The 15087-nt window shown below is 50.1% G+C and overlaps 1 protein-coding gene across 2 annotated transcripts in view; it reads right to left on the bottom strand.

Moving 5' to 3' along the window:
* The window catches only part of ALDH1A3 (aldehyde dehydrogenase 1 family member A3), a 203244-nt gene that overhangs the window by 42679 nt on the left and 145478 nt on the right, over positions 1–15087 (bottom strand). The window lies entirely within an intron of this gene.

The raw sequence follows: 15087 nt of genomic DNA, 5'->3' as shown, positions 1-15087 counted from the left end.
TCTGAAGAATGTCAACAAGCATTTGATAAATTGAAGAAGAATATTATTGATGCAGTCGAATTGAATCCTTTTGTGACACATTATCACACGATTGTAGCAACTGATGCTAGTATGTACGGACTGGGTGCTGTGTTGATGCAAGTGCATAACGGAAGAGAACGCGTGATAGCTTTTGCTTCTCGTACGCTAAGGGGGGCTAAAACAGCTTACTCTGCTGTAGAGAAGGAGGCTCTTGCCTGTTGGTGGGGTATACAGTATTTTAAAAATTATGTATGGGGAAGAAAATTTGAGTTACATACTGATCATAAGCCGTTAGTAGATATTTTTACCACTTCAGGGGCGAGTCGTGCATCTTCAAGGATTGCAAAGTGGTTATATAGGTTGCAAGAATATACGTTTACTGTAAAATATGTTCCAGGCGTGATAAATGTTAATGCTGATTGTCTCTCTAGACTGTCATTAGAAGGGATGTGTGTAGAAGAAGAGGAGGACTGGATTGTGGATGATATACAGGACATGAAGACGAAAGCTATCAGTGAAGAAGAGTGGAAGACAGCTGAGTTGGAGTATGTAGAATTGCAGGCAGTGAAAAGAAATTTGAATAGGCGTTGGTCTGATATTGGTGATGAAGCGAATTTGGTGATGATGGTGTATGGTCGGAATTGTCGGTGCAGAATGATTTGCATCAGAAGAGGTGATAAATTAATTATACCTCATAGACTGAGACAGAAAATCCTGGACATTTTGCATGATGGACATGGAGGCATGTCAGGTATGAAAAGGAAAGCCAGGGAGGATTTCTGGTGGCCAGGTATGGACAGGGAAGTTGAAAGATTTGTCAGAAATTGCATAAGTTGTGCTTTCAGCGACGAAACACATCTGTGTGAAAAAACACCTGTTGTTCCGATACCTTTTCCTAAAAAACCATGGCAAAAGGTAGGAATGGATGTGTGTGGACCGTTTGTATTTGGTGATGGGGGAAAACAGTTTGCTTTGGTCATGATGGATTATCACTCTAAGTGGCCAGAGGTTAGTATGGAAAGGGACATAAAAACTGACATGGTGATTGAATTTTGTGAAGAAATTTGTAAAAGGGAGGGTTATCCCGAAGAGATTGTAACTGACAATGGCACACAGTTTACGTCACATGAGTTTGAGAACTATTTAGCAGAGTCTGGTGTTAAGCATGTTAGGACTGCTGTGGCACACCCAAGGGAAAATGGATTAGTTGAAAGATTTAACAGAGTTTTATGTGACAACATTCAACTTTCACTACAGAATGGTTTGAACTGGAGGTCTGAAGTAAAAATAAAAATGTTGTGGAATTATCGCACTACTCCACATTCAACGACTTTAGAAACCCCATTTGTGTTGTTGAAAGGCAGGAAGCCTTGTACCAAAGCTGTTCCTGGGTGGATGGGTATAGCGGGCAAAAAACAGCATTGTGTAAAGAATGTGTTGTCACGTGTGGAAAAAAAACAAGAAAAGTATGATGAAAGGTATTTGAGAAAATCAAGAGTATATGATTTTGTTGTTGGTGACTGGGTGCGTCCTAGGTTATGGCAAGGCACGAGGAAGGGTTTGTCTAAATGGTCGGAACCTAAATGAGTGGTCAAGGTGAAGATGTATAGTGTGGTATTGAGTGATGGTAAAAGATGGAACATGAATGATGTAGTTAAGTGTTGTGATAAGGAAATGGAGGAATGGGAGAAGCATGTACAGGTGTGTGGAGCTTATGAGAGTAGGTGTCCTAGGAGGCCACAAAGAGTGGTTAAGAGGCCTGAGTATCTGAAAGATTACTATACAGAATAAGAAAAAAATATATATATATTTTTTGTTTAGATTTGAATGAAATATGTATATAGTTGATTTGGTTATTAAAATGTATTCTTAATTGGTTGTTATTGTAAGGGGGGAAGATATGTTGTATTATAGTGGGGAATTGGCTAGTGGTTCTAATGGTGCTTAGCAACTGGGTGGAATGCTGAGGTAGATTGTGAGGTGGACTCAGTTGCTCCTGAGATCTTCCAGGGTTGGATGCGTAGATCTGATCTCAGAATAAAGAAGATATATTTGTGGATTATCGTGTTCCTGGCTACTTTAGTTTCAATAAAGGATGTAGCTGATGCTGCAACTCAGGGTATTCGCCTTAAAGCCCCTGGACCTGATGGGGTCCAACTTGACCTTTTCAAGGACAATATTAGATTTTGGATGCCCTTGTTAACCAATCTTTTCAGAGCCTTGATTATAGACACTCTACCCGCATTCTGGAAAGAGGCTACGGTGGTTCCTATCTTTAAAAAAGGGGTCAGGAATAAACCAACCTGTTTTGGCCAATATCTTCAATTGATGCCACAGTAAAGGTTCTGGGCAGGGTATTATTAGCTCCACTAGAAGAGTGGGCTTTGGTCAATAACGTTCTCTCTAAATCTCAATTTGGTTTTAGGCGTGGTAGGGGCACGACAGAACAATATCCTAATTTGTCACTGATTATTGGTAAGTACACTAAGTCCATGAAGAAATCTTTACATCTGGCCGTCATGGACTTATCTTGTGCTTTTGATACTGTCAATCGCTGTGAAGCATGTTGGGAGATCTGGCAGTGGAGGAGCCTTTAGTAGTTCTTTTACAAAGATTACATTCCAATACCACAGTCAAAATCCATTACGGTACTAAAGGTGAAACAACACATTCAATACTTTGACTGAAGGAGTCCACCAGGGCTGTATATTGACCCCTTTCCTGTTTCTTATCTATACTGATGGTTTGGAGGCATTTTTACTGGAAAAGAAATTGGATTATCAGGAAAAATGTTTTTCCAATACTTCTCTATGCGACAACACTGTCCTATTAGCAAGGACAGTTATGAGTCTGCAGAAAACCATTGACGTTTTTATAGATTTTATGTCATCTCTTGATTTAAAAGTGAACTCTAAAAAGTCTTACATAACGGTGTGTGGTCCCAAGCTAACAAAATCAAAATCATCTGTTGTGCAAGATAATGTAATAATTAAAATGCAAACTTTCTCTTATTTGGGGAGTCCCTTTAACTTTCAGTTATCATGGGACCCTCTACTGAGCTTAAGAGCACAACAGGTGAGTAGAACAGTAGATGCTCTTTTTCTTTTTGCCACTAAATTGGGTCAAAAGCCTATAAGGGAGATGTTAATACTCTATGAAGCAAAATGTCTCTTGATTGCTACCTACAGGCCGTGAGTGTAGGGCCATGGTAATTGTAATAAGCTTCAGACAGTAGAAAACAACTTTACTAGAAGGCTTTTGATGGTTCCAAAGAGTACTTTACCACTGCTTTGTCATTCCGAATTGGGACTGGAGTATATTGAGGACCGTATTGGCCTGGCACCTCTGCTGGCTCTCACCAGATTTAGATTTTTCGAGATCTATTATCACAGACTGTCTTACTATGTCTAATGTTGAGAAGATCTCCTGGTTCGGTTACTTGAAAGAAGTCTTGGGCATTTGGGTTTAATTGATCTCTTCGATAATCCCCTGAAAATGCCTCCTGCAGCAAAACTCTTAATTAGATCTGCTTATTCATCATGGGCAATCTTACACCATCATCAGTTATTAAGCCAGCAGATATCACTGAGCTTTGGGAACATTTGTTTCCTAAATAATCAGTTGCAGTTTTACTTACCCTTGTTGATATTTTATTTGACCAGGTTTCGTTTAGGTATTGTTCACTTTTTGGTAGCTTTTCCAAACCAAGGTGGATGGTCTGATAATCTTGTGCCATGTTGTTGTAACGATGAGGCCAAACATTCTACACTGCACTTTATACTGTTTTGCACACTTTATAAAACTTTGAGATCCAAGTTTCTGCTCCCAATTTTGAGGGTTTATCGTCCATGTTTTTATAGAGAAGATTTTAACTATTTGTACTCGCTCGAGTCTAGTGATATTTGTTTTCCTGCTTTAAATTTTATGAGGAGCGCTTATAGTACAAAAGCTATATGGATAAATGAGTACACTGAAGTCCCGTATATACACTGATACCTGCCTTGAAACTATTTGAATTTATATTCTTCCCTCTCTAGTGGGCTTGGTAGCTGTACAATTTGTATTTTATGTATCTTTTAGGAAGGTAAATATTGCACTAAAATCTATGAGAGTTATGATAGAAACACATTTGCACTCTCTTCTTAGTGTATGGACTGATATGTTGAAGTTTTACAATTATTTTATTTATTGGTGATTTTGTGCTTTTATGATAAGCTTTTTTTTAATCGAATAAAGTTTAAGAAAGACTCTGAATAAGCCCCTTGTTTAGGTTGCCACGGGACTGCTTGTCAGCTGCGTTGGAGCTGAGTGTGTGCCACATCAGGGCAGCTACAAGATCACCAAGAAGCTACTGCCTAGTCGGTCGTGCGATCACAGGGGTAGATGGGTCTAGGTTAAGACTCGCTCTTGCCACCGACAGCAGGATACAGGCAGGGTGAGCAGGTGGTCATTGGTTGACTGGGTCTTCAGAGCATCATAGAAATGGTGTAGGACTTCAATCTGGTCGTTTGATGCTCTATCTGGTAGTGATGACACACTAGACAGGGGCTGGTGTGATGAGGTTGCCAGTCATTTTGGTGAACCAGTAGGATAGGTAACAATGTATTGCCTTGATCGTAGCAGGCCTTCTTCCTTGGGTCATTGACACTTTAGAGTGATGGTGGCCAGGTGTTACCATTCTTCTTTTGTGGAGGCATCTGCATCCTTGTGAAGGGATGTTTCAGGTTTCTGAGCCATCGGTGACTGTGTATGGATGGATATGCTGGGAAGTGTGGGGTAGAGGCTCAGTTTGCGTATGCTTGTGGCATACTCGCGGTTCTCCCACTGAGGTCGTCCTCATTTCACCTCGGGGGCTTGCTGCCTGTGTGTCTAGATGTGCTCTGTCAGGAGCTTGAGTCTTCTTGAGCATGCCTTTCAAGCCTGGCATCTTTGGATCTTCCCTCCTGGGCTTGGTTCGTTGTCTGGTTTCACAGTGTGGACTAGCAGGTCACACTTCCTTCTCTTCTTCCTTCTTGGTGCTTCAGCCGGCACCTTCTTTCTACTAATACAGTTGAGACTACTTGTTGCTAGAGTCTCTTCTTCTGGGTACAGCAGCATGTACCATCTTAGGTGCCAGCCAATATGGCCTGTCAGTGATCAACTGTCTCCGTAGTCAGGCAGCATTCGGCCACATGTCTTGTGTTCCCTCTTCAGGGACATTCTTGGTGTTCCCTCTTTTGGGATCTTCTTCCACGGGCAGTAGGGAGCTGTGGTTCTACCCCACGTCCTCTGGGTAGCGAAAAGACTTGCATCTTGAGATGTTGTTGCCATCAGGCAGGGCTGTTGGGGTGTGGCACTAGGTGAGTTGCACCTCCTGATCCAGGTGCCTTCTTGGGATCCTTCTACTTCTGTGCCATGTGAAGGTAGAGTAAGAACACCCTTCTCCCTCATGCTGGTTGGGACCTCCAATCAGCAGGGACCATCTGGTGCAGTGGCACTGTCTTCCCATTGGCTGCGGCAGTGGCCGATGGCCGCTAGGGGCTGTGTAGGCCAAACACATTCTCCTTATGCCCTACGTTGTACGTGCGGCCTTCTTCAATCAATCAATCAATAAAAAAAAATTATAAAGCGCGCTACTCACCCGTGAGGGTCTCAAGGTGCTTGGGAGGGGGGCAGGAGGGTCACTGTTCGAATAGCCATGTTTTGAGGTTCTTTCTGAAGAGCAGGAGGTCTTTGGTTTTGTGGAGGTAGGTGGGGAGGGAGTTCCAGATTTTGGGGGCGAGGTAGGAGAAGGACCTGCCTCCTGTGGTGGTGCGTTGGATGCAGGGGACTGTGGCTAGGACGAGGTTGGCTGATCGGAGGTTGCGGGTCGGAGTGTGAAAGTTCACTCTTTCGTTGATGTATGGAGAGCCGGTGTTGTGGAGGGATTTGTGTGCGTGGATGAGGATCTTGAATGTGATTCTATTGTTTATGGAGAGCCAGTGAAGGGTTTTGAGGTGTGGTGAGATTTGTTTGTGGCGGGGGAGGCCAAGGACGAGGCGCGCGGCTGTGTTCTGGATTCTCTGGAGTTTGCGTGTGAGTTTGAGTGTGGTGCCGGCGTAGAGGGCGTTACCGTAGTCTAGTCTGCTGCTGATGAGTGCATGGGTGACTGTCTCCCTGGTCTCTGGGGGAATCCATTTGAAGGATTTTTTTAGAGTGCGGAGTGTGAGGAAGCAGGAGGAGGTAAGAGCATTGATTTGCTGTGTCATGGAGAGGGAGGGATCCAGGATGATGCTGAGGTTGCATTTGTGGTTTGCGGGGGTGGGTGCGGGTCCTAGTGCAGTGGGCCACCAGGAGTCACCCCATATGGTTTTGTTGGGGCCGAAGATGATGATCTCGGTTTTGTTGGAGTTAAGCTTGAGGGGGTTAGTTGTCATCCAGTTGGCGGTGTCGAGGAGAGCTGCGTGTAGGTTGGTTTTGGCGGTGGTGGGGTTGCGGCTGAGGGAGTGGATGAGTTGGGTGTCATCTGCGTAGGAGAGGATAGTGATTCCATGAGATCGGAGGATGTTGGCTAGGGGGATCATGTAGATGTTGAAGAGTGTGGGGCTGAGAGAGGACCCTTGGGGGACTCCGCAGATGGTCTTGGTGGTGGTGGAGTGGAAAGGTGGGAGGCGGACTCTCTGGGTCCGGTCAGTGAGGAAGGAGGTGAGCCAGTCTAAGGCTTTGTGGCGAATTCCTATGTTGTGGAGGTGTGTACGGAGTGTGTGGTGACAGACAGTGTCAAAGGCTGTGGAGAGGTCTAGGAGGATGAGTGCGATGGTCTCGCCTTTGTCGACTGGTTCTAATGTCATCAGTGCATGCGATGAGGGCAGTTTCCGTGCTGTGGTTCTTGCAGAACCCGGATTGAGGGGGTCAAGAGTGTTGTTTTCTTCGAGGTAGTGGGATAGGCAGGTGTTGACTAGTTTCTCAGTGACCTTGGCAGGGAAGGGGAGGAGGGAGATGGGGCGATAGCTGGAGAGGATCTCTGGGTCGGCTTTGTTTTTTGTTAGGAGAGCAGTGATTTCCGCGTGCTTCCAGGGGTCTGGGTAAGTGGCGGAGTCGAAGGAGGAGTTGATTATGTCGCAGAGTATGGGTGGATGGTTGGGCTGGCTTTGTTGTAGATGCGATGTGGGCAGGGGTCGGAGGGAGATCCGGAGCGGATGGAGTTCATGTTTTTTTCTGTTTCTTCATGTGTGGTGGGGGCCCAGGTGGTGAGTGTGGTGGGGGATCATGAATGGGGGTTGAGTTGGGTGAGTGAGGGGTGTGTGTGGTGGGTGTGTGTGGTATGAAGCTGTTGTGGATGTTCAGGATTTTGTGGTGGAAGTGGTTGGAGAGGGCGTCACATAGGGGCTGTGTGTGTGAAGGGTCTGTGTTGCTGGCTTTGGGTTTGGCTAGTTCATTAATGATGGCGAAGAGTTCTTTGCTGTTTTGAGAGTTGTTGTCAAGGTGTGTCTTGTAGTGATCTCTTTTGGCGGTGTGTATGAGTTGGTGATGGGTGCGAATGGTGGCTTTGAGGGTGGAGAAGTTGGTTGTAGAGGGTTCTTCTTGCCATATTTTCTCCGCTTGGCGGCATTTGCGCTTGGAGTCTTGGAGTTCGGGGGTGAACCATGGGGCGTTCTTGATGTTGTGGGAGGCGATGTGTTTTCTGAGGGGGACTAGTGTGTCTGCACAGGTGGTGATCCATTTTGAGGGGTTGTGGGCTCCTGTGTAGGGGGTCGTTGGTGTGGGGGGGGGTTGTGAGCCAGTTGGGAGTTCAGGCGTTCTGTGGGGATCTTGTCCCACATGCGGTAGGGTATGGTGTGTTGATGGTGGTGTGCGGGGGTTTGGCGAAGGAGAAGTGGATGCAGTGGTGGTCAGTCCAGAGGAGTTCGGTGGTGTGGGTGTAGGTTATGTGTTGGCTTGAGGTGAAAATTGTGTCGAGCGTGTGTCCTGCTGAGTGGGTGGGTGCGGTGACCAGTTGTTTGAGTCCGAGGTTGGTGAGGTTGTCTATGAGGGATGAAGAGTTATGGTCTTGTAGGTTCTCCAAGTGAAAGTTGAAATCACCAAGGAGGATGTAGTCTGTGGAGGTGAGGGCGTGCGAGCTGATGGTGTCGGCGATGGTGTCGCAGAAGGCGGGGCGTAGTCCTGGTGGTCTGTAGATTAGTGTACCTCCGAGGGTGGACTTGTTGTTAATGTGGATTAGGAAGTGCATGTGTTCTGTGTTGTCATTAGTGTTTTGGGAGCTGGTGGTGACTTTGATGGTGTCCCTGTGTAGGATGGCGATGCCACCCCCTGGCCTGTAGAGGCGGTCTTTGCGTTGGAGTTTGTATCCCTGGGGGGTGGCGATGGCTATTTCGGGTTCTGAGGAGGGGCTGGTCCAGGTATCCGTAAGGAAGGTAATGTCGGGTGATTGTGATGTGATGAGGTCCCAAGGTTCTATGGCATGTTTGTGAAGGGAGCGGGTGTTGAGGAGCAGGCAGTTGAGGCGGTTGTGGTGGGTGGTGTTGGTGTGGTGCATGAGGGTGTTGTTGCGGGGTGTGTTCTGGTTGTGGGGTGGTGTGCTGCGGGGCTGATTGGTGGGGGTGGGGGCAGAGCAGGTGTGTGTTGCGTTGTGGGTGTTGTGAGTTGTCAGGGGGTCGCTGTGGTTGGTGTGTGGTGTGGGGGAGGAGGAGCAGGAAAAATGACAGGTGTGACAAGTGAAGGGGCCATGAGTGTGTGTGGGGCTAGAAAGGGTGCAGGTGGGGCGAGGGCCTGGGTTGAGTGAGTGGAGGATGAGGGGGGAGTAAGCTTGTCTGCGAGGGCCAAGGGGACTGGCGCTGGACGCGGTCTTGGCACGGACGGGCACAGACGGGCTTGCCTTTGGCGCGCCAGCGGCGCGACTGCACCACGGCTTCCATAAATGGGGGGGAGGGAGTGGCAGCTGGGAGGAGGGAGGGTTGGACGAATGGGAAGGCTGGGGGGAGGCGACGCAGCGGCTGGGGAAGCTAAGAGGACAAAGGGAACGGAACGCAGAGGTGGAGGGGGGAGGTGGGAGGGGACGCAGCAGCTGGAGAAGCTAAGAGGACAAAGGGAACGGAACGGTGAGGTGGAGGGGGGAGGCAGGAAGGGCCGCAGCGGCTGGGGAAGCTAAGAGGAAGAAAGGGAACGGAACGGTGAGGAGGTGGCGCTGGGCGGCAGAGCAGGGAATGACCTTCTTAGGATTTGCTGCTTGTCTGAGGCAGCTTTGGGCAGCAGCAGTCTTTTTGTTGTGCAGGAGTTGCACACATCTCTCCCCGCGGCAGTCAATGTCTGGGAGTGCTGATGGTACCTGCAAATCTCGTTGGTGGTGCAGGTCTTCTCTTTGGCAACACACGTCTATTTCATTTAAAAAGAAGTGCAGTAACCACTAATGGCCACTAGATGGTGTTGCAGCACTTCTCACTGGCCACTTCCTCCTTTGCATTCCAGCTGGTTCCCCTCAGTAAAGATGCTGGGGATTCCTGTCACTGGTGGCCTGGGCTGCAGCTCACTTCTCCAGGTAAGTGCAGTTTTCACATTTCTCTTCTTCTTCTTTCTTTTTTTTAAAACAGCCTCACTGTGGGGAGGCAGGCAACCTGCGCTATGCGCTGTGGGGGGAGAGGGTCGGCAGTCTCGCGGGCCGATCTCCAGACATGTCGCTTGTGGGGAGGGGGCTAGCCCTGGGCATTTCTCATGTCCTTCGGTGCAAGTCAGCACCATCGCACCTTCTTCCTCGTGGCCGCAGCAGTCGTGTTAGTGCTGCAGGCCACCATGACGCATGCTGCTCGCTGTTTTCCATTTCTGTTGTGTCCCCATGTGCAGGCCTCCTTACCGCGTTCAACCCGATGGGCAGCATGGTCGCTGCAGGTCACTTTCGTCAGGCCGCGGGAGTCACTGCTCAAACACACTGCTGGTGTAGGGCTCCTCTGTTGCTGAGGCGAGCGTGTCACGCGTTGTAACTGGTGTGACCCCAACAACCCCCCTCCCGCACCACGCTTCAGTTCAGTGAAACCCCATCGCCCTGGGCACTGCCACGTGGGAGCAAGGTGGATGGAGGTCACTGGTGGTCAACGCACCTCTCCCCGGGGCACGACTGGCTCGGCGCAGTCCCTCTTGCCCATGCAAGTGCCCAAGTTGAGCGTGGGGATGGACCACGGTCTCAAGGTGGAAGAACATCCCTTATCATCTCCCTAAGTGCAGGTGGGGCTGCAACCCTCCTTCCTCCTCCCAGCCGCGGCAGTCACTGTACTCACGGACCACATGGGGCTGAATGTCGTCTGAGGGCATGCACTGCCAGAAGGTTCTTTTCTTCTACCCGCGGGCTCACCTCGTGCCCGGTGGGTGTTGGACGGTGTTCTCGGCCACACACTGCCTTTCGGGGTAGTGGGATAGGCAGGTGTTGACTAGTTTCTCAGTGACCTTGGCAGGGAAGGGGAGGAGGGAGATGGGGCGATAGCTGGAGAGGATCTCTGGGTCGGCTTTGTTTTTTGTTAGGAGAGCGGTGATTTCCGCGTGCTTCCAGGGGTCTGGGTAAGTGGCGGAGTCGAAGGAGGAGTTGATTATGTCGCAGAGTATGGGTGGATGGTTGGGCTGGCTTTGTTGTAGATGCGATGTGGGCAGGGGTCGGAGGGAGATCCGGAGCGGATGGAGTTCATGTTTTTTTCTGTTTCTTCATGTGTGGTGGGGGCCCAGGTGGTGAGTGTGGTGGGAGATCATGAATGGGAGTTGAGTTGGGTGAGTGAGGGGTGTGTGTGGTGGGTGTGTGTGGTATGAAGCTGTTGTGGATGTTCAGGATTTTGTGGTGGAAGTGGTTGGAGAGGGCGTCACATAGGGGCTGTGTGTGTGAAGGGTCTGTGTTGCTGGCTTTGGGTTTGGCTAGTTCATTAATGATGGCGAAGAGTTCTTTGCTGTTTTGAGATTTGTTGTCAAGGCGTGTCTTGTAGTGATCTCTTTTGGCGGTGTGTATGAGTTGGTGATGGGTGCGAATGGTGGCTTTGAGGGTGGAGAAGTTGGTTGTAGAGGGTTCTTCTTGCCATATTTTCTCCGCTTGGCGGCATTTGCGCTTGGAGTCTTGGAGTTCGGGGGTGAACCATGGGGCGTTCTTGATGTTGTGGGAGGCGATGTGTTTTCTGAGGGGGATTAGTGTGTCTGCACAGGTGGTGATCCATTTTGAGAGGTTGTGGGCTCCTGTGTAGGGGGTCGTTGGTGTGGGGGGGTTGTGAGCCAGTTGGGAGTTCAGGCGTTCTGTGGGGATCTTGTCCCACATGCGGTAGGGTATGGTGTGTTGATGGTGGTGTGCGGGGGTTTGGCGAAGGAGAAGTGGATGCAGTGGTGGTCAGTCCAGAGGAGTTCGGTGGTGTGGGTGTAGGTTATGTGTTGGCTTGAGGTGAAAATTGTGTCGAGCGTGTGTCCTGCTGAGTGGGTGGGTGCGGTGACCAGTTGTTTGAGTCCGAGGTTGGTGAGGTTGTCTATGAGGGATGAAGAGTTATGGTCTTGTAGGTTCTCCAAGTGAAAGTTGAAATCACCAAGGAGGATGTAGTCTGTGGAGGTGAGGGCGTGCGAGCTGATGGTGTCGGCGATGGTGTCGCAGAAGGCGGGGCGTAGTCCTGGTGGTCTGTAGATTAGTGTACCTCTGAGGGTGGACTTGTTGTTAATGTGGATTAGGAAGTGCATGTGTTCTGTGTTGTCATTAGTGTTTTGGGAGCTGGTGGTGACTTTGATGGTGTCCCTGTGTAGGATGGCGATGCCACCCCCTGGCCTGTAGAGGCGGTCTTTGCGTTGGAGTTTGTATCCCTTGGGGGTGGCGATGGCTATTTCGGGTTCTGAGGAGGGGTTGGTCCAGGTATCCGTAAGGAAGGTAATGTCGGGTGATTGTGATGTGATGAGGTCCCAAGGTTCTATGGTATGTTTGTGAAGGGAGCGGGTGTTGAGGAGCAGGCAGTTGAGGCGGTTGTGGTGGGTGGTGTTGGTGTGGTGCATGAGGGTGTTGTTGCGGGGTGTGTTCTGGTTGTGGGGTGGTGTGCTGCGGGGCTGGTTGGTGGGGTGGGGGCAGAGCAGGTGTGTGTTGCGTTGTGGGTGTTGTGAGTTGTCAGGGGGTCGCTGTGGTTGGTGTGTGGTGTGGGGGAGGAGGAGCAGGAAAAATGACAGGTGTGACAAGTGAAGGGGCCATGAGTGTGTGTGGGGCTAGAAAGGGTGCAGGTGGGGCGAGGGCCTGGGTTGAGTGAGTGGAGGATGAGGGGGGAGTAAGCTTGTCTGCGAGGGCCAAGGGGACTGGCGCTGGACGCGGTCTTGGCACGGACGGGCACAGACGGGCTTGCCTTTAGCGCGCCAGCGGCGCGACTGCGCCACGGCTTCCATAAATGGGGGGGAGGGAGTGGCAGCTGGGAGGAGGGAGGGTTGGACGAATGGGAAGGCTGGGGGGAGGCGACGCAGCGGCTGGGGAAGCTAAGAGGACAAAGGGAACGGAACGCAGAGGTGGAGGGGGGAGGTGGGAGGGGCCGCAGGGGACGCAGCAGCTGGAGAAGCTAAGAGGACAAAGGGAACGGAACGGTGAGGTGGAGGGGGGAGGCAGGAAGGGCCGCAGCGGCTGGGGAAGCTAAGAGGAAGAAAGGGAACGGAACGGTGAGGAGGTGGCGCTGGGCGGCAGAGCAGGGAACGACCTTCTTAGGATTTGCTGCTTGTCTGAGGCAGCTTTGGGCAGCAGCAATCTTTTTGTTGAGCAGGAGTTGCACACATCTCTCCCCGCGGCAGTCAATGTCTGGGAGTGCTGATGGTACCTGCAAATCTCGTTGGTGGTGCAGGTCTTCTCTTTGGCAACACACGTCTATTTCATTTAAAAAGAAGTGCAGTAACCACTAATGGCCACTAGATGGTGTTGCAGCACTTCTCACTGGCCACTTCCTCCTTTGCATTCCAGCTGGTTCCCCTCAGTAAAGATGCTGGGGATTCCTGTCACTGGTGGCCTGGGCTGCAGCTCACTTCTCCAGGTAAGTGCAGTTTTCACATTTCTCTTCTTCTTCTTTCTTTTTTTTAAAACAGCCTCACTGTGGGGAGGCAGGCAACCTGCGCTATGCGCTGTGGGGGGAGAGGGTCGGCAGTCTCGCGGGCCGATCTCCAGACATGTCGCTTGTGGGGAGGGGGCTAGCCCTGGGCATTTCTCATGTCCTTCGGTGCAAGTCAGCACCATCGCACCTTCTTCCTCGTGGCCGCAGCAGTCGTGTTAGTGCTGCAGGCCACCATGACGCATGCTGCTCGCTGTTTTCCATTTCTGTTGTGTCCCCATGTGCAGGCCTCCTTACCGCGTTCAACCCGATGGGCAGCATGGTCGCTGCAGGTCACTTTCGTCAGGCCGCGGGAGTCACTGCTCAAACAAACTGCTGGTGTAGGGCTCCTCTGTTGCTGAGGCGAGCGTGTCACGCGTTGTAACTGGTGTGACCCCAACAACCCCCCTCCCGCACCACGCTTCAGTTCAGTGAAACCCCATCGCCCTGGGCACTGCCACGTGGGAGCAAGGTGGATGGAGGTCACTGGTGGTCAACGCACCTCTCCCCGGGGCACGACTGGCTCGGCGCAGTCCCTCTTGCCCATGCAAGTGCCCAAGTTGAGCGTGGGGATGGACCACGGTCTCAAGGTGGAAGAACATCCCTTATCATCTCCCTAAGTGCAGGTGGGGCTGCAACCCTCCTTCCTCCTCCCAGCCGCGGCAGTCACTGTACTCACGGACCACATGGGGCTGAATGTCGTCTGAGGGCATGCACTGCCAGAAGGTTCTTTTCTTCTACCCGCGGGCTCACCTCGTGCCCGGTGGGTGTTGGACGGTGTTCTCGGCCACACACTGCCTTTCGGGGTCATGGCAGATGGGCAGCTGCCAGGCACCTCGCTGAGGGCACTGGTGCCCATGTTGGACGTCCATCCAGCTGGTCACATGGGTGCCTCATTCGAAGGGTATTCTTCCCCCCATGAACAATATTGAAGTTGCTGCCAGCGCCCATGTGGGGTCAGACCTACTCGTCGTCATTGTAGTGTTGGGGGGGGTCCTAGGCCCTCATGCTACTACTGAGGTGACACGGACGCATAGTTAGGGTTCGTAACTGGCCTCGAGCACATGCACTCGGGCTCTTTTATTAGCAAGATCACCTGACCAGTGACGCCTGTGTTGGATGGGTGTGGGGTGGGTGTAACATACAGCCCTCCAGGAGCGTGTAGCAAACACTAGACTGTGTCCAGCAGGACAGTACAGTATGCACATGCTTCGACTCACAGTCATTTAGCTGTTGATTTGTGCTGTTGTACCGTCCTCCTCCTTTTCCGTATGAGTACTTCAAGTTTCTAATTGAGCTTGTAGGTTGCCTGTTAGTGAAGAGTTTGTTCTTAAACACCCCAACGTGTGGTTTGATGATCCTCTGGTCACTAGGAGATTTAACCAATCAGCCTCAACTTTGGTATTGTCATACAAGTTAGAATTTTTGGAAACAAATGGGCAAACTAATCGTAAATTTGTTGGAAAATATTTTCCTACCAGCGTTAGATGCATGTGAGATTTCAAAGGCCATGAAGGACACCTTGGCATCCACAAGGCACTGTGTTTATAGAGTTCACTTTTTAATCCCAAAAGTTTTCCGACATTTATGTAAATTCTGGGTGAAATTGGCAATTTCTGGGTCTGTTTCCCCTTAAAACAAACAGGTAGAGAAATGACATGGCCTGTTTTGCCAGATTTCAATTATGTTGAAGAGTGAAAAAAAAAATTCAAGCTGTGCCCTTCTATTTAAAGTGCTTTTCATACGCCACGAGCTCATATTTTTCAAATTTACTTGGACTTTTCATACAGCAATTCTGTATTTTGGTGCTGCTCCAAAGAGCATCGAGGATTCGGGAGGGAGTATAATTAGCTAGAGAGTTGGGTCATTGTTTATGTGCTGTTGTGTTCTCATGTCCTCGTAAGTGGAATTGTTAGTTATTTGGGCTACCTGGGCAGGTCTAGTTTGAGGCCATGAAGTGGGAAGGACTGTGGTTCTGGAGCAGCAGATTCGCGTGAGAACAGAACAGATTTGAAACAATCAGTAAAAAAAAAACATTTTAAATACTGCCACA

Source organism: Pleurodeles waltl, chromosome 3_1 (assembly GCF_031143425.1).
Source record: "Pleurodeles waltl isolate 20211129_DDA chromosome 3_1, aPleWal1.hap1.20221129, whole genome shotgun sequence".
Lineage (NCBI taxonomy): Eukaryota > Metazoa > Chordata > Amphibia > Caudata > Salamandridae > Pleurodeles > Pleurodeles waltl.
The sequence above is the reverse complement of the archived record's forward strand: the minus strand, read 5'-3'. Positions and strand labels throughout refer to the sequence as shown.